This window comes from Juglans microcarpa x Juglans regia, chromosome 4S, assembly GCF_004785595.1.
Source record: "Juglans microcarpa x Juglans regia isolate MS1-56 chromosome 4S, Jm3101_v1.0, whole genome shotgun sequence".
Lineage (NCBI taxonomy): Eukaryota > Viridiplantae > Streptophyta > Magnoliopsida > Fagales > Juglandaceae > Juglans > Juglans microcarpa x Juglans regia.
Genome location: NC_054601.1, coordinates 15,162,778 through 15,190,741, shown reverse-complemented (window position 1 = coordinate 15,190,741; position 27,964 = coordinate 15,162,778). Strand labels below are relative to the sequence as shown.

The window sequence follows — 27,964 nt, the reverse complement described above, 5'->3', positions numbered from 1 at the left end:
TAAAAGAAATCAATTAGTTTAGTAGGAATAAAAAAAAATTAAATCCCTATATATATATTTCAGTCACCTAATGCTATGACCAGGGCCGCATGCGACGCGTTCAATCCACAAGTCCTCGGTGCCAGGGCCAATGGAGATGCAATCATCCCCTGTTCTGATGCGTGAGTTGGTGATGGCAACATTTTTGGATAATTGGACGTGAATGCCTGTTATACGCCTGATTTGATAATAAAGGAAAATAGCTCACCTCGAGGGTGAGAGCCTCCAGAGAATAAATAAAAGAATTCTATTTTTATTGATTTCGTTGATAATGGAGACACCTCCATACACAGACGCTATATGCTGTAAATCTGTAACTAACTTGAGATAAAGATAAAGCTACCTAGGAGCACAGTAACGAAAATGACAGATAGACGTCCCTTATAAATGGGCTCACAATAACTACTATGGGCCAAGCCTAGACTCTTGAACAATTAACATAACTCTTGCTTTAAAGGAAATATTAGGTGAAGTCCATCTGGCCCAAAGGCCCATCCGAAAGTAACCCTAAATTACTTCTCTTCATGCATCGCATCCTCTGCCTTCCTCTTCATGTCATCGCCCAAATGCAGCTTATGACTCCCTGGTAGCCATCAACGCCTTTGAACTGCCGCATAACAGATCCCCTCCCTTAAAACACCTTACCTGCAAGGTGTGGAAATGATTCCTTCAACTTGTAGTAATTTTCCCAGGTAGCATCCTCCTTGCCTTGCCCCTGCCATTTTACCAACATTTCCACCACTAGCTGATTCTTCAAGGGTCGAATATGCCGATCCAAGATCTCCACCGGCTCTAGTTGAAGAATCCCACGCTGATTTACTGGCGGTAAGATGGTTGACACCATGATTTGCTCCCCAACTCTTTTCTTTAGCTGAGAAATGTGGAACACCGGGTGAATGTGGGATGTTTTGGGCAATTTCAGCTTATATGCTACTTCGCCCACTCTAGCCTCCATCTGAAACGGCCCATAAAAGCGAGGGGCAAGCTTCAAATCATGGCGTTGGGCTATAGAAACCTGTCGGTAAGGTTGTAATCTTAAAAATACACAGTCGCCCACGGTAAAACTTCGATCTTTCCTCTTCAAGTTTGCGTATTTGATCATTCTTTCTTGACCCTTGCTTAAATTGTAACGAAGTAGTTGGATGATGAGATTTCTGTCTTTCAATTCTGTTTCAACCTCCACTACTTGTGTGGTTCTTGGAATATATGAAGTCAACTTCGGGTGTTTATACCCGTATAAGGCTTCAAATGGAGTGAGCTTGGTAGAGGTGTGTTGAGTGGTGTTGTACCACCACTCTGCCAAGGGTACCCACTTGACCCAATCATTTGGTCGGTCACCTACAAAACACCTCAAATAGGTCTCTAGGCTCTTGTTCACAGCTTTGGATTGCCCATTTTTCTGCAGCGATAGGCTGTGCTAAATTCCAATTTAACCCCCTGCACCTTAAATAACTCCCTCCAGTAAGTACTAGTAAAAGTGTTGTCTCGATCAGACACTATAGAGTGTGGTAAACCATGCAGTTTGAATATATGCTTCACAAATAGCTGGGCCACTGACTTAGCCGTGTAGGCGTGACCCAAGGGTACAAAGTGACTGTATTTGGTTAGGCGATCAACCACCACCCATAGAGTACTGAAACCGCTGGTATTAGGCAATCTTTCAATGAAGGTGATGTGAGTCCACGGCTGTAATGGGATGGGGAGAGGCTGTAGTAGACCATTAGGGAAATTATGATCTGTTTTCTGCTGCTGACATGTTTGGCATCCTTTGATGAATGCCCTCACTTCAGTCTTCATATTAAGCCAGTAGAACTCCCTCTTTGCCCTGTGAATGGTTTTATCCATTCCAGAGTGACCCCCCCATGAGCTCCCATGCAAAAATTCCAGGAGTTTATTCTTAAATGAGAGATCTTCAGCCACATAAATCCTTCCCTTGTAGTACAACACTCCTTCCCTCATAGAATAATGTTGAGGTGCTTGCCCCTCCTTACACTTAGACAGCAACTCCAATGCCTTAGAATCACCCGTATAGCTTTGTCGAATATCTTCCAACCACTAAGCTTGGCACGGACAGCAGGGCCACAAAAACTTCATCTTCTTCCATTTATCTAGAAAGAGCATCGGCCACCCTATTCTCTACTCCCCGCTTGAACTCCACTACGAAGTCATACCCAAGCATCTTACTTAACCACTTTTGCTCATAGGAGTACCATTTTTCTGGTCCAAAAGGTATTTTAGGCTATGATGATTAGTTCTTACCACAAAGGATCTGCGTAAAAGGTATGGCCTCCATTTTTGAATAGCTGTGACCAGGGCATACAATTCTTCTTCATAAGTAGATAGGGAGATAGGGAGACGGCCCTACCTTTTAGTGCTTGACTGAAAAAAGATATGGGCTGGCCACCTTGCATGAGTACAACCCCAACCCTTTTGCCCGAAGCATCACACTCTATCACGAATGCCTTGCTGAAATTTGGAAGGGCCAGCACTGGTGGGCTGCTTATAGCCAGTTTAAGCCTCGAAAATGCCTCATTTGCTGCATCCCCCCATCTAAAATTTTCTTTCTTCAATAGAGCTGTCAATGGGGCAGCCAACACTCCATAATTTTTTATGAACCTTCTATAGTACCCTGTCAACCCAAGAAAGCCCCTCAAAGACTTAATAGATTTGGGCTAAGGCCATTCCACTATGGCCCTTAATTTTTCAGGGTCGGTTCTAATCCCCTCGGCCGAGATTAGATGGCCCAAATATCCCACCTCCAAGCATGCAAAACAACATTTAGACTCCTTAGCAAATAATTGGTGCTTCCTTAAAGTTTCTAAGGTTATTTGTAAGTGCTGTAAATGCTCCTCCACATCCCTACTATAGATTATAATGTCGTCGAAAAACACCAGCACAAACCTCCTTAAAAAGGGTCTAAATACTTCATTCATCAGATTCTGAAAAGTGGATGGGGCGTTGGTCAACCCAAATGGCATGACCAAGAATTCGTAATGGCCTTCATGGGTTCGGCAGGCTGTTTTGTGTACATCATTGGGCTTCACCCTGATCTGATGATAACCAGACCTCAAATCCAGCTTAGAAAACACCTTAGAACCACTTAATTCATCCAACAACTCCTCCACCACGGGAATGGGAAATTTATCCTTTACGGTTACTTGGTTCAAGGCCCTATAATCTACACACATTCTCCATGTGCCATCGGCCTTTCTTACCAACAAAATAGGAGATGAATAAGGACTTTGACTAGGGTGAATCACCCCAGAATTCAGAAGCTCCTTAATGATTCTCTCAATCTCATCTTTTTGGAAAAAGGATACCTGTAGGGTCTTACTGACACTGGTTGTGCTCCTGGTAGTAAGTTGATTGAATGGTCCTGCTCCCTACATGGTGGTAATCCCTTGGGTTCTTTGAAAACATCAAGAAACTGGTTCAGCACTTTCTGCACATTCTTGGGACATTTCTGCACACTCGTAATGATCTCCGGCTCATTGATTAGCTATACTATTATTCCTTTTTTCTCTAACTTGCTGATTTTGCTACAAGAACTTTCCTCCAGCAGCTGTGTGGACATTATTCCCTGCAACACATCATTCTGCCCATGATGGTTAAATTGCATGGTAAGTTTTTCAAAGTTCCATGAAATAGTGCCTAGGGTTTGTAGCCAATGCACACCTAAAACCACATCACACCCTACTAGTTCCAGTAAGAAAAAATCCATAGAAAATGACTTTTCTTGGATTTTGATTTGGATCCCCTTGTTTCTGCCTTCACACAACAACTGCTCACCATTAGCCACCCTTACTCAGTTGACTCATGTAATGCTACCTAAGTCAATTAAAATCACTACCCACTGACCAGCCAACTTACCCTTCACTCTCATAGTTTTCGAATTATTGGACCCAACTAAAACATGTAAGGATATCTCAGGTTTCATGCCTACTTCAGTAACCTCTAATAGCTCTTTCCCTTCCTCTACTAGGTTTACTACCTCTTCCTCTACTTTCTTTTCTTCTTCATCCTCCACCTCTTCTATAAGGAATAATTTGAGACTCTTGCACTTGTGCCCCGGATTCCACTTGGAATCACAATAATAACACAGTCCTCGCTCCCTTCTCTCCTTCATTTGACCTGAGTTAATTTTCTGCACAGGCACTATAGCCTTACTAACATTCTGTCCAGCTTGGTTTCCACTTCCTTTAAAATGACTAGATTCCCCCATCCCTGTTGAAGGGTTCCTGAAGACTTTTTTACCCACTCTCACAAGTTCCTCCTGAATCTTAGCCAAACTAAAGGCTGTTAAGAGATTAGGTGGATTGAACATCTTAACTGACAGTCTAATTTCATCCTTTAATCCACTCAAAAAATAGCTTAGTTTGTGTGGATCCGACAATCTATGTAGCCTATTAGACAAATTTTCAAACTCCACCTTATACTCCTCTACTGACCTAGTTTGTCTTAGTTTGGTCAAAGCCTCCATAGGATCATCGTATGTGCTAGGACCAAACCTAATGAGGAAGGCCCTAACAAATCCTTCCCAATCCTTATGGACCTTGAGATTTCCATATCTTGAAACCAAACCATTGCCCTACCTTCCATGTGAAAGGAGGCCAATCTGAGTTTCTGGTTGGGTAGTGTGTTATAGAATAAGAAAAACTGATTGGCTTTGTAGAGCCAACCTATGGGGTCATCCCCAAGGAAAGAGGGAAACTCCAACCTTACTGACCTTGGGATTAACTCACCATTGTTCTCCCCTGTGTCCTCCCTTTTGTAATGGGTTCTTGATGAAGAATCTTCACGTTGTTCAGCATTTTTTTCTGCAGTTCTAAAGTCAATGCTGCAAGCTGCTGGACCACTGCATCAGATTGCCTCTTCAGTGCCAGCACCTCCATCTCCAAGGTCTTAAACTGAGATTCTGTTTTTTTCTTCAGCCCGTTCAAGCCTTCCTGCAACTGGTTCATTCTAGTGCCTTCTGCCATTGATAATGAAGCAGCCAAGGATTGCCTAGCTCTAGATACCAACTGTTATAAACCTGATTTGATAATAAAGGAAAATAGCTCACTTCGAGGGTGAGAGCCTCCAGAGAATAAAGAAAAGAATTCTGTTTGTATTGATTTCGTTGATAATGGAGACACCTCCATACACAGACGCTATATGCTGTAAATCTGTAACTAACTTGAGATAAAGATAAAGCTACCTAGTAGCACAGTAATGAAAATGACAGATAGACGTCCCTTATAAATGAGCTCACAATAACTACTACGGGCCAAGCCCGGACTCTTGAACAATTAACATAACTCTTGCTTTAAAGGAAATATTAGGTGAAGTCCATCTGGCCCAAAGGCCCATCCGAAAGTAACCCTAAATTACTTCTCCTCATGCATCGCATCCTCTGCCTTCCTCTTCATGCCGTCGCTCAAATGCAACTTATGACTTCCTGGTAGCCATCAACGCCTTTGACCTGCTGTATAACAATGCCATCTGTGTTGGGGCTGTCTCCGGCAGTTATGATTTTGACTTTTCCAACATGCACGTTTTGGCAGCCATTAAGCACAATGTGGAACATCTGGCTGTTTAGTGAGAGCAATCCATTGATCCTAATGTTGTTAGAATTGGTAAAGCTCAATGTCTGCATTCATACACAAGAAATCATCACCATAAGTATCAATTATTGCTATCAATAATATTATAAGAGTTTTGCTACTTATAATCTCCACACACCACACGCCACATTTTTTATTATTTTATTCTTCTTAAACTAATTGAATTCTTCTACTCATTATCCATATACCACACATTTAGTAAGAGAAAAAAATAAAAATAGAAAAAGTGTGGTGTGTGTCGGGATGATGAATAAAATTTTTCGTTAAATATTTAATACTAATGTTAGTACATAATTGTGTACAATAGTTGTATGTTATTTACATAAGTACTTAAGTCATTAAAGTATAGCGGCTATTTTATAATTTGTACAATAGTTAGTCAATAGGATTTAATAACTTTATATTCAAATATGCAGTAACCTGCATATTTGAAATGTTGATATATACTATATTATTATATGTATCGTTGTAAGGGGATTATTCCCCCCCCCCCCTTCTATAGGCCGGCCCAACGAGGAGGCCTGGAAAAGCTCAACTTGGCCCAACGATCCTCCTCTAAGAGAAGTCACTAGGCCTCTGCGGGGCACCTGGGCCATAAGCAAAACCAACTCTAGAAGCAACCCTAACGTGGGAAAGACGAACGTTGGGGAAAGATGTGACTTGCCGCCCTGACATGCATAGTCCTCGAGAACCCGTACAAGCAGGTGGGGGAGAGATGCGGAGGACCCTCGATCTGATCCTGACAACAGGTATGAAGAGACTCGACAATGACCAATCGTAGGTAGAAATTTAGTCAGGAAGCTACGCTGCATTAATGGCGCTGCTCCTCGGACTCTATGCCGCATTAATGGCACCATCTAGAAGCCACACCATATTAATGAATTTTGACCAAACAACAGTCAAAGCGATGTGAGCCCCGTAAGGCTTGGTACGGGGTGTTCCCACCCGAAAACCTCATATAAAAGCAGACCCCCAAGTACGAAGAACTCTCTCTGATCTCTCTACGCTCTCACACAAACCACTAAGGAAATATACTGACTTAAGTATCGTAGACCTCCTAGCCTTCACCAATGACTCCTTCTCTCTTTGTTTTCTTGAGTGTGGAGGTGCAAGGACCTTAGACTCGAGTTGTTGGAACATGGCCCAAAGGCGTAACGAAACATGACATTAACAGTGGCGCTGCCTGTGGGAGCTCAATAGACTTCATGTGTCCTTCGTATGCCACGGACAACCCATTCTCAGATAACTCGGACACAAAATGAAGCAACATCAACAAGCATGGAAGCAAGGCTTTCAGCGATGGATCAACTGGTAGGAAAACTAACTATTGAAGTAGAGACCTCCGAAAAGCAAACGAGACACTCACAATAGCCACCAATGGACCGAAAAATGATACAAGGTCAAGCAATAGTGAGCATGTAATCCAGAAACGCAGAAAAGGGAGGTGACAACGAGGAAGAAAGAAGAAACATGCAAAACGAGCTGCTTAACCTCAAAGGGAAATATGAAGAGATGGCAAAAAAGAAGGGCACGTCATCATCATGTAGACCAACTCTCACTAGCGCGGCCTACCCTGCAGTGTTGTGGTGATGGTCATGGACCTGCCACTAAAGTTTCGAGTTCCTCAAACACCAGAAAACCTTCAGAACCCACATAACCCTGCATGGTTTCTCAGGAGAAGTGGGTTTAGAGCTTTCCTGTTGATCCTGAAAGGACCGACAAGAGTATGGTTCTGATCCTTGGTGCTCGGATCCATAGACAGCTTCAAGGAGTTGGCTCGTCAGTTCCTTACACAGTTTATGGCAAGCAGAAGAAGGAAACGCTCCGTGGCATATCTTCTTACCATCAAGCAAGGGGAAGACAAATGTTTGAAAGCATACTTATCTAGGTTCAACAAAGAGTGCATGACTACGGACAACCAAGATGAGAAGATAACTTTGGCAGCTCTTTAAGGATGGGTATGGCCCCGATTCTAGTTCATGGCAAAATTAGCAAGGAGGACTCCTGCCACGCTGCGAGAGTTTATGGATCAAGCTGACAACTTTATCAATGCCAAAGACACACTCCAGGCCTTGACTTAACCAAGGAAGAAAGAGTTAGAGCAGGTAGATAGGAAAGGGAAGGCACCAACCAAGAACAAGGCTCGCGAGAAATCGAAAAAATGACCACATGACAACAGGAGGGAGGAAGCCCCCACGAGAGGCCTAGAGTTTCGATTTGACTGGACGACGCTCACCATTCAAAAAGACTACCAACAGCCATCCAAGAAGATGGTTACAGGAGAATAGTCACCACTATTGCAGTTACCATTAGTCCAACACTCATAACACAGAAGATTGCGTTTCCTTGAAAGATGGTTACAGGACCAAGGCCACAGTATCCTTTCACCCGAAGACCAGAATGGGAGTGGAGGAGGAGATCATGGGAAAGAGGTGCAGAAAGAGCCAATAGGTCAAGGAGGGAAAGAAGCCAGGGACAAAAGGTAGCCAAGCGGGGACCACAACATTAATGACAAAAGAGCCATACGTGTACAATCAAGTGCAAACAACCTGACACGTGCCACGGAGCCGGGAAGAGTAATGACCGCCCATCTTGGAAGTGGGAAAGTACAGCAAAAGCATCTACACAAAAATAGGAACAAGAAGACAAAGGCAAGAATAAATTTCCACCAGACTAGTCCGATAGGAATTGGTAGGGTATGTAAGGGGATATCCCCCCGTTTTTCTATAGGCCGAAGTAACAAGCTAATGAGCGACCTCAGGAAAAAGGGGAGGTTCGGGAAAATCCAACCAGGCCCAACGATCCTCCTCTAAGAAAAGTCACTAGGCCTCTGCGGGGCACCTGACCCATAAGCAAAACCAACCTAAAAAGCAACCCTCACGTGGGAAAGACTAACGATGGGGACAGATGGGACTCACCCCCATGACACGCCCCAGTGATGCCTGGCCCTCGAGAACTTGTTGTAACTCTCGTCCTTGTGGTGGGATATTTTATAAAATGATCTTAGAAAGGACGATGAGAATTACCGTTCGTTTTAAAACGTTTTACTTCCATACCCAGGGTGCAAGACTCTACGTTATAAAATAAAATGTGTTTTGAGAATAAAAGAGGTTTACAGCAGAAAACATAAATTTTACGATAAAAAAGGGCTCTCATACAATTAAACTCTCATGCCTAGACTTTCATCCTCTTCCCCATGGGTTGTGTCGTCCTAATGCATGCTGCTTATTTAGTTCCGGGGGGAGAGGCATGCTTAAAAACTAAAATGAGTCGATAACTCGTAAGCATTACTTCATACAATTAAAATATAATAATATAGGTTTACATTCATGCATTCATCATTCCATACATACTATACGTACATGCATACATGCGTTCTTTTGAAAACGTCACTGGACGGGATTTTTCTTTAAAATTGGGCTTTCTTTTCATAAAACGTGTCCCCCGTTAGTGCCTTCACTTTTTAAAGAATGCGATGCATTCATATATTCATACATTCTTTCTTATCACTTTTATTGGTCAGTACACAATGTTACGCCCCTTGTGTTGGGGTTAGTGGTCTTCCTTTGGACGCGGACTCTGTCGGTGGCCACGGGTTGGGAATCCCTTTTCAATCAGGGGGCAGCACTGGGTGCACTACCAGTACTACTTACACGACATTACAATCTGCCCAGTCCATTGGTACACTTTTCATTCATTAATGTGGCTGTTACATATTTTCATACAGTAAATGTTGAGTCCGTTCTTTCAGTTTAGTCATTTTTTAGTTCATTTTAGCTCTATCTTTTCAGTTCATAAAAGCATGGGCTTAAATATCATCTTTCATGGCATCCATAAAGCATCAGTTCATAGGGGCATTTTAATATCAGTTCATAGGGACCTTTTAAAACACTTTATTCATGTCAGTCAAAGCATCAGTTTAAACCTCGAGGCATAGGCCTCAACATTTATTTTCTTTTCTTGAAAAATACATACAATAGATACAGCGTATAGTTATCCATTCTCATGTGTACAATTAATACTTTGGGTGCGTGAAAAGGGCCTGCCAAGGAGGGCTGTACATACTTATACATTTGAACACTTAGCATTTTCTTTGTAAAATGTATTTCAAATCGTTTCGTGAGGCATCATAAAGGAAAAGCGTTTCTTTTTCATTTCGTATATTTTAGAAAACTCTAGAAGAGCAGAACGTAACATTTAGCATGTTTTTATAAAACATCTTTCGTGTCATTTCGTAAAGGGAAAGCATCTCGTTTTCTTTTCATATATTTTAGAAAGCTCTAGAAGAGTATGAACGTAACACTTACTTGAACTCTATGCTACTTTCATATCATTTAGTTCGTTCATGTGCGTGTCAGATGGCAACCTACATACACACACATAACCTTAACGTCATTCTCTATCTAATGCATAAGCAACTTAAATTAGAAATAGAACTACACTTCACTTGGAACACTCACCTTCTATCTCATCCTCTTACGTGCCCTTTACTATGCTAAAACCTTAGGGATTCATTCACGGTCACTATCTCTTCCAAACTCGACGTTCTACTTCTAGTGCTCATCCCCTAAGGTGAACTCATAACTCACCATAAGACTAAGACACTAAGACCTTCGCCTTACTCTTCCTGTTGACCACATACCGACGCATGATTCCGATCGATGGAATCATGCATTCCAATCCTAGACAATACACCCTTAATTGCCTCTATGCATCTTAGCCCAGACTAAATCCTCATTCCCATCCATACACGCCACACGACTCTAAGCCAACTCTGAGGCTTAAGCATCATGTAACCATGCTTAGGACAGATTACCTGTTACATATGTTGAATCCTTTCGGCACATGTGTCTCATCAGATTACACATGTACTTTATCCCTTTATCATCTAAGACCAATATATAACACGTTGATCACATACTCGTACGGACAAGTGCCATACTTCGATACCAACCTTCTCGTAACCTGGCTAGCATGACTCTTCATGTTACCCATCCCTTTTTGACAATTCATCCCAACACTTAACAAGATAAGATTCCATTCACAATTACGCCTTATGTCACATCATATAGCTCGAGACTACTCCTAAGCTACACCATGACCTTGTCACGTCACCTGACATTCTGCTACATCATTTCTATGCCAACTCTTAACTCATCACGAGTACGCTCCCTCACGTACTCTTATCACATCATGACATCTCGTCACGTTCCTACTATGTCATTCCTACACTAACCCCCCACCCATTATAAGCACAACTGCCAGTAACCATGTCACTTCGTGACATTCTCCAGTCATGCTTCCGCTACGCACTCTTACACTTGTTCTGTCACTTCACACATACTCTCAGCCATAAGTCAACTATGGTGACACTTGTCACCTCAAACTACAGGCCACGTCACAACTTTTTCGGGACACTGTTCCACAGTTCCTGACACTACTCACCACGTTCTAAGCCAATCAACTACGCACTAATCCTTGTCTCTGTGACACGCCAAACAGTGTATCGCTGCGTGACAGAGTACACTCCACGTGTACTCTTCCCATTCCACATTATGCTAGGAGGGTATATTTTACATATACTCTCCCTATCCCATACTACGCCACGAGATTAACACACTCTCATCTCAATCCACATGATGCCACGCCACCATTACAGCACAATCAACAACACTTCACAACACACTATACAGATACGCCCAACACTTCAATACACAGCACATCACAATACAGCAAACTCCACAATACTAACAGTACAGTCCACAACCTAACCAACCAACAAATAACATAAATAATGAGGGATAAAGGGTTATACCATCGACGGGATAACTCGTGCATTACTCGCTGATCGTCATAGTTGATGACGTCGGAAGGGTCGTACGTGGTGGCTAACCCACGTACAGTGGTTGTTTGGGTGTTTGAATAGCTAAGTGTGGTATTGGAAGGGCTCATGGGACCTCATGGTGGCGGCAAGGGGCGGCATATGACATATCTAGCCATGTACAGTGGCGGTTAGCCACGTACAGTGGCTGTCTTGGCCATTGGAGGTGGCTAGAGGTGCAAGTCTAAGTGAGGGAGGGTCGGGTCGTGGTCCTGGAGTGGTGGTCTCGTGGTGGTGCCGAGGTGGCACACATCGGGGACACGGCGGCTCGTGGAGGAGTTAAGGCATGGGTCTCAACATGGGGAAATCAGAAGGAGAGCTTGGCGCTGGTCGTGGCTGGCCATAGAGGGGCTGAAGGAGGTGCGGAGGAGCTTGTGGTCGCATTGGGGTGGTGCCACGGTGGTTGGAGGAGGCGAATCTAGCCGTGAGGTGGAGCGAGAGTCCGTGAGAGAGAGGACGTGCGTGAGGGGTAGATCGGGGCTATGGGTGGTCGGGGTAGGCCGATGGTGGCAAAAAGAAGCTCCGGTGGTGGTGCGGTGGCCTGGGTAGCCGCGTACGGCGGCGCAAGGGTGATAAACTCATGCATGAGGGGAAAAAGCATGTGCGTGTGAGGGAGGGCTATGGGCTTCGAGTCAAGGGAGGAGGAAGGGGGAGGTCAGGGTGGTGCTCGAAGGTCATGGGTGAACGCATAAGGCGGCGCAGGGGGAGAGAAATGGGTTTTACCCATTTCGGTTGGCTTACTGTGAGAAGAGAGTGAGGGTTGCACGTGGGGGAGATCGGTAGTGGCTGGCAAGCTCACCAGCGTGAGAGGAAGCCAATAGTGGTGGTGGTGAGGCCGGGCGGCGCACAGCGGTGTCGGGCTGGGCTAAGGAAGAATTAGCTAGGGAGAAGGGGCGTGTGGCATATGCTAGGGGAGAGGGAGGAGAGAGAGAAGGAAAGGAAAAGTGAGGGAGAAAGAGAGGGGGTCTGGGTTTTAATCCTAACCCTTTATCTTGGGATCTTCAAAATAATCTAACGGTAGGAAATTAAAGCACTGATTTAAAAATGCGTAAACATTAACTTAATTAAAAGCATTGAGAGGAATTAAGGTAGAATATTATTTAAACTAAATTTTAGTTTATAAAATAATATTCCTTCATCATTAATAAAATGATGAAGTCTTATTTAATATCTTTAAGAGAATAAAAACCATTTAATTAATTAGAGTTTTCAACATAATTTAAATTTCATAATATTTTAATAAATGATATTAAAATGATTTCCGAAAATTATAATATCTTTGAAGAGCATTATAATATTTTTGGAGCTCTTCAAAAATATTATAATTGTCTTATTTAAAATCAAGCTTAGTTCAATAACACTGAAAATACTCCATATAAATATTTTCAGTGCATTTAAAACATTGGGCGTACTTTAGAAATCACATAATATCTTTAGAAACATTCTATCAAGGTTTGACACGCATGACGAGGCTCGCAGTCTCTAGAGAGAAGGGCAGACTATTACATAATTTCTGTTCTCAGAATTTACTTACGTCAGAATAAAGGAGTGGGGTGTTACACTTGTATAGGCAAGTGGGTGAGAGATGCATAAGACCCTTGATCTCCTGACCGTGAGTATGGAGAGACTCGGCAATGAATACTCATAGGTAGAAGTTTAGTCGGGAAACCATGCAGCATTAATGGCACCACTCTCCAGATTTTATATCGCATTAATGATACCACCCCAGGAGCCACATCGCATAAATGGGTTTTGACCAAACAACAGTCGAACTGATGTGGGCCTCATAAAAGCCGATCCTCAGATACAAAGAACTCTCGTTGATCTTTCTAATCTTTTACACAAACTACTAAGAAGATATAATGATAAGTAAGCATTGAGACTCCATTTTTTTTTTTTTTTTTTGTCCTATTTTCGCTAGTGAAACAATGTATACACTTTAAACCGAACAATTAGCATGACATAATAATTGCCATAAACAGAATGGTCTGGAAAAAGCTAACAGTCCAGACAGTAAAAGAAATACAGGTAGAATAAGGTAATGTATACCACCTGATAAATGATGTATTTCCAATGTTTCAGCACTATCTAGCTATGATCATTCTATCATATCCCATCACACGCCGAGAACAGCGTAACCCCAAATCAAAAAGTGAAAACATGAATATAAAAAGAAAATTGTCTGAATACAAGATAAACTTAATTAAAAGTAACCTGGATTGAGAGAGAGAGAGAGATGGAGGCTACGTACACAAATGAAGTGAGAGAGTTGACTTGTTTTATATGTCTGTAATCATGCGTTCGATTTTCCCCATTCCGGGAGATGATCATGGATAGCATGTGTGCGTGATAATCGCAAGTGTTGTTGCTTTTTTCTACAACCACAAAATATATTTGGTAAATCAATTTATTAAACCTTTTTTATGTCCATGTGCATGAGTGTTAGAATACAAACAATGAAATTAAAGGATAAAAAACTAATTCATTCCGTTCCACTGATTACGTACCTATTAGTTAATTTTCATATGATCTACATGCATGCAGTACAATGTGGAGATTATCGAAAACATGTGGAGATTATAAAATTTTTTTGGGGATTATTTTCTTTATTTTACGCGCGCGCCCCTGGGGGGAGGGGGGGATGGCTCCCTTAGTACAATGTGGGTCCGCCACAGTCTATGACGACATCGTTTAGGATTTATTTGTGAAAGGCCCCATGCATAATTATTTAGGGGCTAATATTATAATCTGGATCCTTCGTGATTTCTTGGGATGGATGTGGCTGTATCAAGATCGAAGGGATGTATGATTTCTTGAGATTTGTAATAATTACCATTTAATCATGATTGGCTATGATTGGCTATGATATAAAGCATTAATTTAATGAACTATCATCATTGTCCGTCCATGCATTATGATCATACGTATAATATTTCAATTTTCATGGATCCGGATTTTTAATAATTCTTCTTCTTCTTCTTCTTATTTTTTAACAAAAACATGTTGGCTTCAAGCTATAAATGATGATCAATGACGTGATGCTGAATCAATTCAGTGCCTCCCTCACTTTCATGTGACGGCTTCTTCTAATACTCCTATAATTTCCAGCTTTGTACGCACCACAATAAATTTGAAATTTTGGGATGAAATTATTTAGGAATAAAAAAAATTTCATCTTTAAAAGTTATTTCTTGAGACGAAATTTAAATTTCATCCAAAAAAATTGATGACTTTACAAAATCGTTCGAACATAATTTTCTGTGACGAATTAAATCGTCTCAAAAACTTTTTCCGGTTCGAATATCAAAAAATACATTCGAACAGTAAAATTTGGCGGATAATTAATTTATTATGGCGGGAAAAGTTCACAAACATTCGAACGATTATTTGTTGCGTTCGAACGGAAAATATTTGGTGGCAAATCCTGGTGGGAAGGTTTCTAAACCGTTCGAATGAAATATATTTAGTTAGAACATATTCAAGCACCACATTTATACATTTGAAGGTATAATATTAATCTCGGTACGAAACTCAAAATATAAAAAATATATATCATATATACAAATTCATTAATTAATTTTATGTAATTAATTTAAAAATATTTTAATGACTTCTTTTATGTTAAATAAGATTTTTAGTTAAATAAATATTATCAACCATACACCACATAATATAAATCAATAATTACTCCAGAAAAGATTTTATATTTAATTTACAAATAAAGCAAATTATCAAAACATCATATATATTGTTCATAACTATAACAAAAGAAAATATAAATAAAAAATAGAAACTACTGTGATGCGAGGTCTCTACATCTTCGACTGCAGCTAATTGTGTCTCTACTTGTGTCAGTCGAGTACTGAGCGTGACCTGGGTTGCATTATTGGCATTAATCGTTGTACATAACTCATTATCCTCTGTACGTAAGCCAGAGACGGCAGCCATAATCTCTGTACACAACTCAGACATGGTAATATGCACTGCATCAATCATTGCTGATGTGTGTACGCCGAGCTCAGCATGCAATATGTCAGCCATCTCCTCGCAAATAGATGTGCGTGATGCCTCAGCCTGTGTAGATGTCTCACCAGCCGATATTTCAGTATCTCCCGGTTGTGCATCTCTCTGAATCTCAGCCCTATCAGGAATAGCCCCACGAAAACAAAATCTCGTGTGTCCCGTTATCCGTGACAAGGTGGTGTTATTGATCGGTGCCATCGGAAATCGGGAACGCTCGGCAGGTTTGGACACGACCTCGGCATGTAGCAAAAATTGAGTGATGAGGGTCCCAAATGGCAGTATATCTGTCGTAATGAACCGTGCCTCTGATCGGATCCTCACAAATATATAACCAACGAGGTCGATCGGGATGCCACGAGCGACCCGTATCATAAATCTCACTCTATCTATGCTGACCTCGGTCTTGTGCTGCTGTGGGTCAATATTGTTGGCAATGATCAAATTCATGATCTTGAAGAAAGAAGATATATCTGCCTACCTAATACTCTTCGTCCCATCGTACACTGGAGCATCTGGACCAACAATCAAGTCTATGACCTCATGATCAGCAAGTGTATCGATCTCATCTGTGTAATCTGGTCCCTCGTCCTGAGACATAACTGCGTCACCTGAAGGATCAGACTCTCTAGGCGGCAGGTTTGGATAGGCATCAAGAAGCCTAGGAGTACCCAGATATGCAGCGAGTCCGTCTGCTGAAAATATAACAGAAGCTCCTCGGACAAGATCCTGTATGCCTGTCCATCGTCTGGCTGGTAGCACTGAGCTCTTTATAGAGCTCAGTAACGATCTCAATGAAGGAAACGAGCTCAATTCCTTCTTCTCGCTGATCTAAGATTGGTGTCCAACCACGATCATTGAATACTGATAGGAGGGAATGACCCTCCCATATAAGAGCTACAAAATCAGACAGTTTTACCTGTCGCTCAAGTAAAACAGTTCGCTCTCGAACTGTTTGGATGGAAGGTTCTCCTGATCTACCACGTTTACGGCCCTGATAAGACATTATTATGAACCTGAAATTTTAAAAATAAAATATATATTCAACATTAGTGATAAAATCTAATTACGACGAAAAGATTTACACAATTATATATTTTAATAAATTAATTGATAGAACAATTCAATAAAACGATGAAAACAATTTAATAATCTAATATAAACAAAATGGTTCGAATTTAGTATAAAGCGTTCGAACGAATATAATATATGGTCGAACGGAAACTGAAAACCGTTCGAACGCTTAATATATGGTTCGAACGTAAGAGTTAAATCATTCGAACGCATTCGAACGGAAACCAGATCTAACTCGGCCATGGCTGAGTCAACTCAGCGGCCATGAAAACACCTAAAACAGCATCGATTCCGTGATTTCTTTGACAAAATACATAGTACGCTTCATTTCTAAACATCCTACAGTAGATTTATGGTGTTCTACGGTGACTATTGATGAAAAAATCTAATTTAAAAAAAAAAACCGAATAAAACCATAAAATTATAAAATAAACGGTAAAATGAGTTTGAAAATGCATACCTTCACTTGGGAGGAAGAGTGTTTGACGTAGGTGCTGATTACGGCGGCAGACGGCGGCGATTGTATTGCGTTCAAACGTTTCCTCGCTTTTTCAAACGGTGGGGATGGCGGCGTGAGAGAAATCTATGCCCGCGATAACTTATATGTGCATAACCGTTTGAACGTTAAATATTAACGTTCAAACGGTAATATAAAACCGTTTGACCGTTAATATTTCACGTTCGAACGTAATTTGTTTTAAGTTTAGTAAAAATTATATTAAATGTATATTATATTTATAATCCTATAAATTAATATAATATATATACTATTATAGTAGATTATATATATTGTAATATTATAATATATTATAATATATATTATGATAGTAGAATACTTTAAATGAAAACATAATAACTTATATGTATTTTCTTATAGTATAATAGTAATATATCATAATACTTTACTATTAAAGTGTTATATATAAGGTTGTAATATATATATATATATATATATATATATATATATATATATGATAGCATATAGAATGGTATGAGTTTATACTTAACTAATATATATCATACTATATATTCCATTATACTTTACTATATAAGTTATATAAGATACTATACAACATATATATAGAGTATAGATTACTAATATACTATTATCTTATAAATTTCTCTATACTTTATTATGTGACCTTAGTATATTTGAGGCTATATATATGTTCTCTGGATATATTACTAATACATATGATCTTATATTTTTCACTCTACTTTAATATAGGATAATATATATGATACGATATATATCATATATAGTATAGATTATTATATATCATATCGTAATCATTACTAATATATTTTCCTTTATACTAATTTAGTATATGATACTAATATATAGTATCTATTACTAATAGATATCATCTTACATGTTTATAGTATACTCTAGTATACTATACTATATCGGAAGATATTTAGTATAAATTACTATATATATGATAGTATATATAACTAATAAATATGATCTTATAGTACTTTTCATTTAATGATAAAAAAATTATATTTAAACATAAAGGTGATTTGTTCAAACGGTACTCGTAAACCGTTCGAACACATATTTGGCGTTTGAATGTAGAAAATGACATTCGAACAGATTATTGCTATGGTGGGAAAACATCACGCCAATTAAAGACTGCTGGACTACCATTCGAACGTAATTTGTTATAGTTCGAACGGATTATTGCAGTGGTGGAAAAATATCCCACCAATTAAAGACTACTAGATTACCGTTCGAACGGAATTTTTAGCCAAACGGTAATGCAGAAATTTGTGCTGGCGGGAAAATTGGCGCGCTGAAAAATTTCGAGTTCGACCGGACTTTATTTACGTTCGAACGGTTGGTCAGAACTTATATTCTTCCTGCACGCCGTCAGTCCCTCATTTTTCTCTCATCTCTTTCACTCTTCTACGTTTTCTCTCAAAAATCTTATATTTTCTTCACAAACTCCTTCATTCTATCATCATTCAAAGAGGATTGCTGAGTATATTTTGCTTAAAGGTATCATTTTCTTTATCATTTTACTTCTAAATCTATCATTTTTTATTATTGATTTTGTGGTTTATATATATATATTGTGTAGGTGTTTCTTAGTTTAAACACAAAATATATTTGTTAGAAGATTGCTATTGGATGTTCAACGGTTGTATGTTTGTTAGAGGGGTGCCATTCAAAATATATATGTTGTATCTTTGTAGTGTTTTCTGAATATAAGTTTGTAGTGTTAGAGGGGTGCCGTTCATTTGCCTCGTGAGGCTCAACTTACAGGACCAATCTAGTATAGATGGATGTATCCCATTGAACTGTTTCTTGAAAAGTTGAAACGCACAGTGGGTAATAAGGCTCGTCTAGAAGGATCAATTGCAGAAACATATATTGATGATGAGTGGCATACATTCTGTTCCAAATACTTCCATGGCGTTGACACAAGGTTTAATCGACCGGAAAGAAACTTTGATGTTGACCAAGCAAGACAACGGAAAGGATTTTCTATATTTTCCCAACAAGTACGTCCATTTGGTGCTCAACATGGTTATGATTTGTGTGAAAGGGAGTTCAAGAAAGCTCAGTAGTACGTGCTAAATAATTGCCCAGAGATAGAGAGCCACTTGAAGTAAGTTCGAATTGATTGTTATTTAATCATTGAATTTACTTATTAAACAAACATACCGAATATGCTTATTGTTGATAACTTTTAATTTCTGTGATCATATTAACGTGCTAAAAGAACTGGGAGTAAATGATATATACAGAGACATGAACAGGAGTTCCCGAAATGGTTCGAGCAACGGGTAATGAATATAATACAGATGAAATTTTGCATTAACATATTTTAAATACAGAGGATTGTTAACGGTTGAATGTTTATACTTTATTTAATATGTAGGTTGTACAAATGCATGCGAGTAATTTGAACGATATATCAGACGAACGCACTGGCGCGTGGCTCTTCGAGGCGCGCTGCTCGATATTCTGCATGTATTTCTCGAGGAAGTAGATATCACACAATTGATCGAAAATTTTATAGGAAAACACAAAATAGTGGTGTCCTTGTTGAAGGGAGTCATGATGAAGAGAATGTTGATTTCTACGGAGTTATCATAGATATAATTGGAATGAGACATGTGGGGGAGCTTGTGGTTTATATATTTAAATGTGATTGTTGGGATTTAAGTAATCCTCGAACGGGAATATGCCAGGATGAATATTTTCTGAGTATTAATATATCAAAAAATGGTATGAAGATGATCATTTTATTTTGGCTTCCCAAGCATCTCAAGTATTCTATTTAGACGATCCTCAGTTAGGAAATCAATGGCAATTAGTACAAAAATTTTCTCCTAGAAATATTTTTGACGTTATCCCTGAGGCGGAGGGATAAGATGAAGAAGAAGATGATCCCTCCACTCAAGAAACATACCAAGAGAGTCAACCTGCCATTAACTTATTTGTGGATTTGAGCCAGTATGAGATGATCCCATTATATAGGGAAGATATTGAGGCTGAAATTGTTGAAGCGACAGTTGATCAAAGGTTAACATTCCTGACGAACATACTGGAGGCGAGGGACAACAAGTAGCTTGGCTTGCTTCGCATGTGGGTGCTCTTACACGGACTTATGCACCTTTGGTTACGAGTTCATGGCATAAAGTCCTGCAAGATGTGAAAGAGTTTATAAAGAAGCGTTGTTTGGTACGTAATATTTAAATAAAAATATTTTTTTTTCATATTATTTAATATTTTGAATGATCTTTGTGTATATACTTTTTCAAGGATGACTTCAAACTAAATTTTGGTCAGAGAGAAGAGCGTAGGACTGTCGAAGAGCTTATATCTAATGCATTCCGCAAGTATAAGGCAAGATGTCACGAGCATTACAAGAAGTACGAGAACAAGGAAGATGCACGCCAGCATCCTTTTTAGGATGTTCGAGCTGAAGAATGGGGAAAACTTTGCGACATGCTTGAGGATCCTTCATATAAGGTAAATTAAATGAATTCTTTATATGTCATATTTGTAATTTTTCACTTACTAACTTTTACAACTTCTATGCAGGAGCGAAGTTCTATAAACAAAACGAATAGATCAAAGTTAAAGATTCATCATCATGCAGGCTCAAGATCTTTCCATCGACTATCTCAGAAATTGGTAATGTACTTTTTTTTTTTATTCTATGTAGCTTGTTTTTAATATAGACTTTATATCTTAACAATGTCTCTTGTAGTAAGAGTTAGACACCAATTATGATCTGACAAAATTATATGCTGCATCACATACTAAAAGTAATGGAGAGTGGACTCATCCCGATGCTCGTGAGAATTATGTAAGTATTATAATTTCTTTTAATTAATTATATTTAAATTATTGTGTCAATATTAATTTTATATGTTGTGTGTAGGATAAAATGGTTGCCATTCGTGCTGAACCTGCATCAGATCATAATTCATCAACAAGTGATGTTGAAATTTTTACACAAGTTCTGGGTCAACGTTCGGGCTACTTGAGGGGTTTGGGTCACTGTGCAAAGCCTTCAGGCTCTTAATCAACATCAAGCATTACTGCCATTGTGTTAGAGAATGCAAATTCTATGATCGAAGAATTGATGGCAAAACAGCAAGAGTTAAAGGCTCAATTGATGAAACAAGCTGACATGAAGATGCGCATAAAACAGAAAGAATATCAACAAAGAGAGATGTAACTCCAAATGCAAGAACAACAAAGACAGATGCAGTTTCAAATGCAGATGCTTATGCAACAATTCAGGCTTCCAAACAATTGAATTTCATTATAAGTGTTTTTGCATATTGAACAATTATATATAATGTACTCATAATTTTATTAGTATTATTAATATTTTATTTATTTAGTTCTGAATTATTAGATTAGTTTTATTTATATTGAACAATTTGTAATGTATTTTTGAAATATAAATATCTATTTGGTTTTAAATTCGTATTATTGTCCAAGAAAATAATAATTGTTCGAACTCTCATCAAACGTTCGAACATATAAAAATGGACACAACCATTCTAACATTGAAAGTTAGAGTTCGAACAGTAAAAAATTCTGTGCCGTTTGAACAGGAAATTCACTATTTGCGTTCGATCAATAATTTTTTTGTTCGAACGTTTCTTCATGTTTATTTGGTCGAACGGATTTGAATTGATTGACCGGCCATGAAATACCCGTTCGAACAATTACTCATGGTTTGAACGTTATTTAAGATGTTCGAACGAATTTTTGAGATGAATTTAAATTGTCTCAGAAAAAAATTCCATTCAAATGCGATCGAACGGTCTAGCTTAATTTCGTCCCAAAAGATATTTTTTGGGACAAAATTTTTATTTTTGTCCTAAAATACCTTTTGGGATAGTTTTATAGGGACGAACTTGGGACGGTTTTTTTCGTCCCAAAAAATATTTTGGGACGAAATACCAGTCTTTTGGGACGAGAATTTTCGTTCCAAAAGACCTAATTTGTTGTAGTGACGTACTTGATCGGACGTACGCCAATTTGCCTTAATCAAGAAGGGAATGAATGGTCTGCGATCCAGTGCTTCAAACAAGTAATTCATAATGTTGTAAGCTTAATTGGTTAATTAATAGAAAAACAAGTTTTCAAATCCCATTGATTTTTCCTCCTCAAGTGGCTCAATTGGGTCCATGAAAGGTTTGATATTTGTAATTAGGGTTATGAATCAGATCAACCCAAAATCATGTAAGATTAGTCATATCATGCAATCAGACAAAAAACTCTAGATTTATCGGTTCTGTTTCTTTTTGCAAGTGAAACTAATTAGGGCTCGCTTTGGTACAGAAATCAACATGATGACTACAGATTTTGTACATGATGACTACATGCATTGTTCTTTCAAATATTGTCAATTACTTGTTAGGAACAAGGCTTGAAAGAGGAAGTACCATTCTACTACTAGCTCAGCATGATCTATCACCTAATTCAACTTATGATCTGTTTTTGTTACGCCTTTAGTTGCTTCTATTTTAATTGTCGTCTATGCTCTTTCTTTTCTATTTTTCTTCTTAATCAGATCTCTTTCCAAATATTCTTCGCACAACACCGGCCCATTTGTCAAGGATCAAATCTCTTTTAGAGCACAACCACTCGTTGATCTCCACATGGTTGTGTTGGACTAAAATGTTATAGATAAATTTTACGATGAAAAATTATTAGGTACTTTTGGAGTATGAATGATGCGATACTTTTATATATCTTATCATAAAATATTATGCAATTAAAATTCTTTCTCTAAGTATTTATTTTAATGGATACGTACTTCGAGAGAGTTATGTATATGTAGTATGAGAATATCTTATATTACTCTTGTTCGATATATTTAAAAAGAAAATTTTATACATTATACTACTATCTTATTTTCATCACATTAAATAAGATGTGATACATTTATTACTATTAAATGATCATTTAATATTACATACTTCTTTATCATTTAATAGTGATAAATATTTCATATATTATTTAATACGACCAAAATAGGATGAGAGTATGGTATATAACATTACTCTGTATATATACTATTAGTAATTCTCAATTGCCCGCTACTCCAATCCCCCAAATCAAAAACCATCGTGTAAGTTCTGTTCATGTTTAAAAAAGGGGTGATATATTTGCAAACCGTTTTGTACATTGGCCATGAGACCTGTTTTTTCTCCTTTTCTCAGCTTCCACATGAGCATTTAATTGGTGCTTTTGTTCTTAATAAGGCAAGATCACCTAACAACATTGACATATTTTCTTTCTATAATGCTGGTTTTGGCTCTACCTTGTTATTGCATATGTTTGAATAAAATGAGTCATCCACATCCGATCCAAAGCACAATATTTGACAACAAATTGGGTTGCTTTAACTATATCAACAACTCACACAGTGCGGAACACTCACAAGCTAAAGAATGCTCAGTGGCTTGCGGAAGTGGCAAAGAGACTAGGGATCCACCTTCAAAAGATGGTGCGAGGACGAGTGCGCAGTTACATAGGTGGCTAGGCACATAATGGAAGAACTTGGTTCAATATTATGAAAAATTCTTCTCACAGCCACTATTCACCACCCACACCCTATAAAAAACATCTTCATACATTCTGAAAAACACTCCACACTTTATGAAAAAAATTATAGGTGTGAAGTGTGAGAGTGAATAGTGGCTGATGCATAGTAAATCTCCAATATTATTACGGATAAAACAATGATAATTTTATTGGGTCCAAATTAGATTTAATGGGTCACATTAGACTAGTCCACAGACTCTAAATTTATTGAGGTTGGTTAACAATTCGTATTGAGCCCATAGGACCAAGAGCTTATTTTAATGCCATTTATACTTACATGATGATTTTGGATACTTTTAACGGACCAAAATTTTAGGGACGATAAACTAAGGTTCATTGCATAATTTGAATATATGAACTAACCGAAAAACTTGTTATGGTAGGTTAATTGATAATTGAGTTAAAGCACATTTAATGTTTATTGAACAAGTGGGCCCATATTTAATGAATATATATTCAAGAAATTATTTAAAAGCCCAAGAGTATTTATTGGACAAGTTTGCTAATTTGGACTCAAGACCGATCGATGAGAATTTATTAAGCGACTTGGCCCATGAAAGTATAAGCAAGTCCATGAGTTCGTTAGGCCCATTAAATAGTCTAACCTATGGTTAAGACTGAAAAGAGTTCTCGAAGCACATACAAGGCTCAAGATGAACAACCCAAAGCTACCATAGCAGTAACCCAATTTACATAAGACCGAAACCTATCTAAAAATCACCCCTCCAAGATAAAAGCCCCAGCATACCTATAGAACCCATGTGCTCTCCTTCTCCTAGGGTTGGCGTCTATGGCACCTTCCTCAAGTTTGGCCAGCCAGAACATGCTTGGGTTTCTCTCCTCCAAGCCAACAAAGCGTGAGCCACCTAGTTCTTTCTCCCATGCTTCACCATCTTAGCTGTGATGCCCCAAATTTTGCTTGATTTGATGGAAATTGAAGCGTCAGGACATGCAATAAAAAATTACATACCCACATTCATGACAGTTAAGAATGCAATGTACCTAACATGCTTCTAATAATATGAAGTAACACAACGCACAATTTTTTTAGCAATACACAATGTACCAGAATGTTAATACCAAAACATAAAACCTTTTCCATTAATATTCACATATCAAAAGTTATATCACCCGTCCAACCAGTCTGTAATCAAAACAATATAGTACTGGAGACAGATCTCCATAGTTACAAACATAATAGAAATCTAATCTAAATGTCATGCCGATCACACAGCTCAGTTATAAGCTCCAAAATAATATCCAGGAACTGGAGGATCGACTCCAAGTGCTCTCTTAAGGTCCTCCCCGGCCTACTCAACCTCGTGCAGTCAGTCATGCGTTGTTCCTTTGCTCCTAGACACATCTTCTACTATTATGGTGGAAATGGTAGTTGGGACTACCACAATGAGATTTATAAAATCTCAGCAAGTAAAGTTCCTAAGCTACTAATAGTATAAATAAGCATGCATGATAGTAACGAGACATGTGTGCCTGATGAAAATGAAGTTGCTTATGCATGATATGACTTAGAAACGTAATAACTTGACATGAACATGTCATGCTTGCTTGTGTGACCATGAGATGCTCATACATATAAATGTTTGATTACGTGATAATGGACACTCCACGATTCCCCATAAACAGTGTGCTCCAGCTGGTATGGCACCACATCACATGTCCTTGCACTAGCTGTGAGTATGTCACTCATGAAGGCTTTACCCTTAGGTAGGTCCATAGCTTGTACTTGGGCATGTTTTGGCACCCACTGGCATTTGGTGCCTGAATTCACTTCGGAAACTAGTTACTTATGTCCCATTTGAAGTTTGTTGACTATACTTTGTCAACCCAAGAAATTCTACTCAATTTTAAACACCCTGGAATGGACAGAAGAGTTTCAATAGGATAATCTCTCATCCTAACATTTAGGGTATTGATAAAATAAAACGACTCATGCACGACTTAAAAATATTTTTGTGGTGCCCCCAATCCCCCTTATATAAATACACAGGGATCGAGACGCCAGGATGGTGACAACACGGTCACATATCCCAACGAAGTGCCAGTGTGTGTACATGCAACAGTGTACAAATAAAATAACGCAGCGGATAGTCAACTAAGTACCAGAATTTATTTACAATCAAACATCAGTAAAGATTTAAATAGTAGTTATACAGTAATCCATAAAATATATTACAATAGTTTCAGATAAACAAACGAGTGATCCCAGATCACTCCTCAGGCAAAGCCGTCTCCTCAGGCTCGCCCTCCTTCTCCTCATCTGCATCAAAATCTGCTTTACCACAAAATGGTATCGCAGGTAAGTATAACCCAAAATAACAACGTAATATAAAATGCAATAAATGCAACTAACATGCATGCACATGATGAAATATGCATTTTTCCACAAGACATTATTTTCCCTGAAAATGATAATTTTTCAACACACGCCAAAATCCCATTTTGGCCCAAAATATCCGTAAAACATTTTTCCAGAAAATGATTTACCTAAAAACCAACTCGCACTACTTTCCTAGAAAATAGTGCATTAATTCCAAATGCACCATGCATTATTTCCATATGCACCATGGCCTCCCCTATGGACCATCCGCACGTCCTGGCTTCGTAGCGGTGCTCAGTTCCGCACCCAGCGTATACATGGCCAAGCACCCACACTATGCAAGAGCGATGCCCAGTTCCGCGCCCAGCGCGTACGTGGCCAGACATCCTCTAGTCCCCGCCAGCAGAAGGACCACGGAGTCGGCACGAGACCATCTCGTCCGATCCCATTGTCGCCCGGCGACAATCCAGGGGACGTTACTTAGTATATTCCGCTCCCGCGTAACCAGAGGAGCTCCACCGAGTCAATGCCCCATCTCGGCTTGGGGTCGTGATACGCACGCACTAAAAATCCATTCTCACATGAAAACCCAGTTTTCATAAACACATGAACATGAATGCAATATACGAAAACCCAGTTTTCTTTTACAAACATGATCATGCATGAAATAATGAAATGCACATGAACCAACACAATATCCAAACTAACAATTACCAATCCAATCAAATTCAACCAAACAACTCCAATCACAAATCCATCCGACCCCCGAACTCCTTGAACTCAGTCCGGCATGCCAAAAAATACAGTGAAATGGGTTAGTGTAAAAATACATTTAAATTACGAAAGTTCTTTGGAGAAATACTTACAATGCTATATAATAATTTTCCGAGGATCACGAAGTTGAAAAATGCGACGTTTGAGCAACACCACAGTGTAAAATACACTGTGGCCGTGGGTCACAATACCAACTTTCAAACGGAGGCAAACGAAGACCCAAGATTGATAGGGTAGGGCCTAGGGAGGTCGGTGAAACTAGTGGTGGTGGTGGTTGGCCGTGGGTGGCGGCGAAATGGGCGATAGAAGACCAAAATGCCCAAATCGGAAATGTAGATGGTGGAGCTTCACCGGTGGCGAATCGGAGCTGAGGTTGGGTCCAATGGGTTGCCAAGAGATCGAGGATGAAGTGGTGTGAAGATGGTGGCCAATGGTGGTGCGACGGCGGCGCAGCGGCGGAAAGAGTGCCGCGGCTTCCAACCGTGCGTAGAGGCTCACGGCGACTCGAGGGAAGCTGGAATTGATAGGGGTTGGTCGCCGGTGGCAGGGGGAGCGAAGGACATACCACCAAAATAGTCCGGCAAGGCCACTCTATAAGCAACAAACCCAACCTTCTCTACGATCTGAAAATGGCCAACATATCTTGGACTAAGCTTTACTTTCTTACCAAAGCGCTTAACGCCTTTCATAGGAGAGACTTTAAGATAAACCCAATCACCTACTTCAAAGGATAAGTCTCTTCTTCTTGTATCTGTGTAACTTTTCTGGCAACTTTGCGCTTCAGCCATCTTCTTCTTGATAACTGAACTTGATCCTTCATTTCTTGAATTATCTCAGGCCCAAGCAATTTGTTCTCGCCAACTTCATCCCAACATAAAGGCGATCTGCACTTCCGTCCATATAAAGCTTCATACGGGGCCATCTGAATGGAGGGATGAAAATTGTTATTATAAGAGAACTCAATAAGCGGTAAGTGATTCTCCCAACTTCCTTGGAATTCCATGACACAAGACCGCAACATATCCTCCAGAGTCTGAATAGTACGCTCTGATTGGCCGTCCGTTTGGGGGTGATACGCCAAACTAAACTTCAATTTAGTGCCTAATGCTGCCTGCAAACTCTTCCAGAAATGGGACTTGAATCGCGAG

The 27,964-nt window shown here is 39.3% G+C and overlaps 1 pseudogene; it reads right to left on the bottom strand.

The window, feature by feature from the left end:
- The window catches only part of LOC121262065, a 44,934-nt pseudogene that overhangs the window by 1,793 nt on the left and 15,177 nt on the right, over window positions 1–27,964 (bottom strand).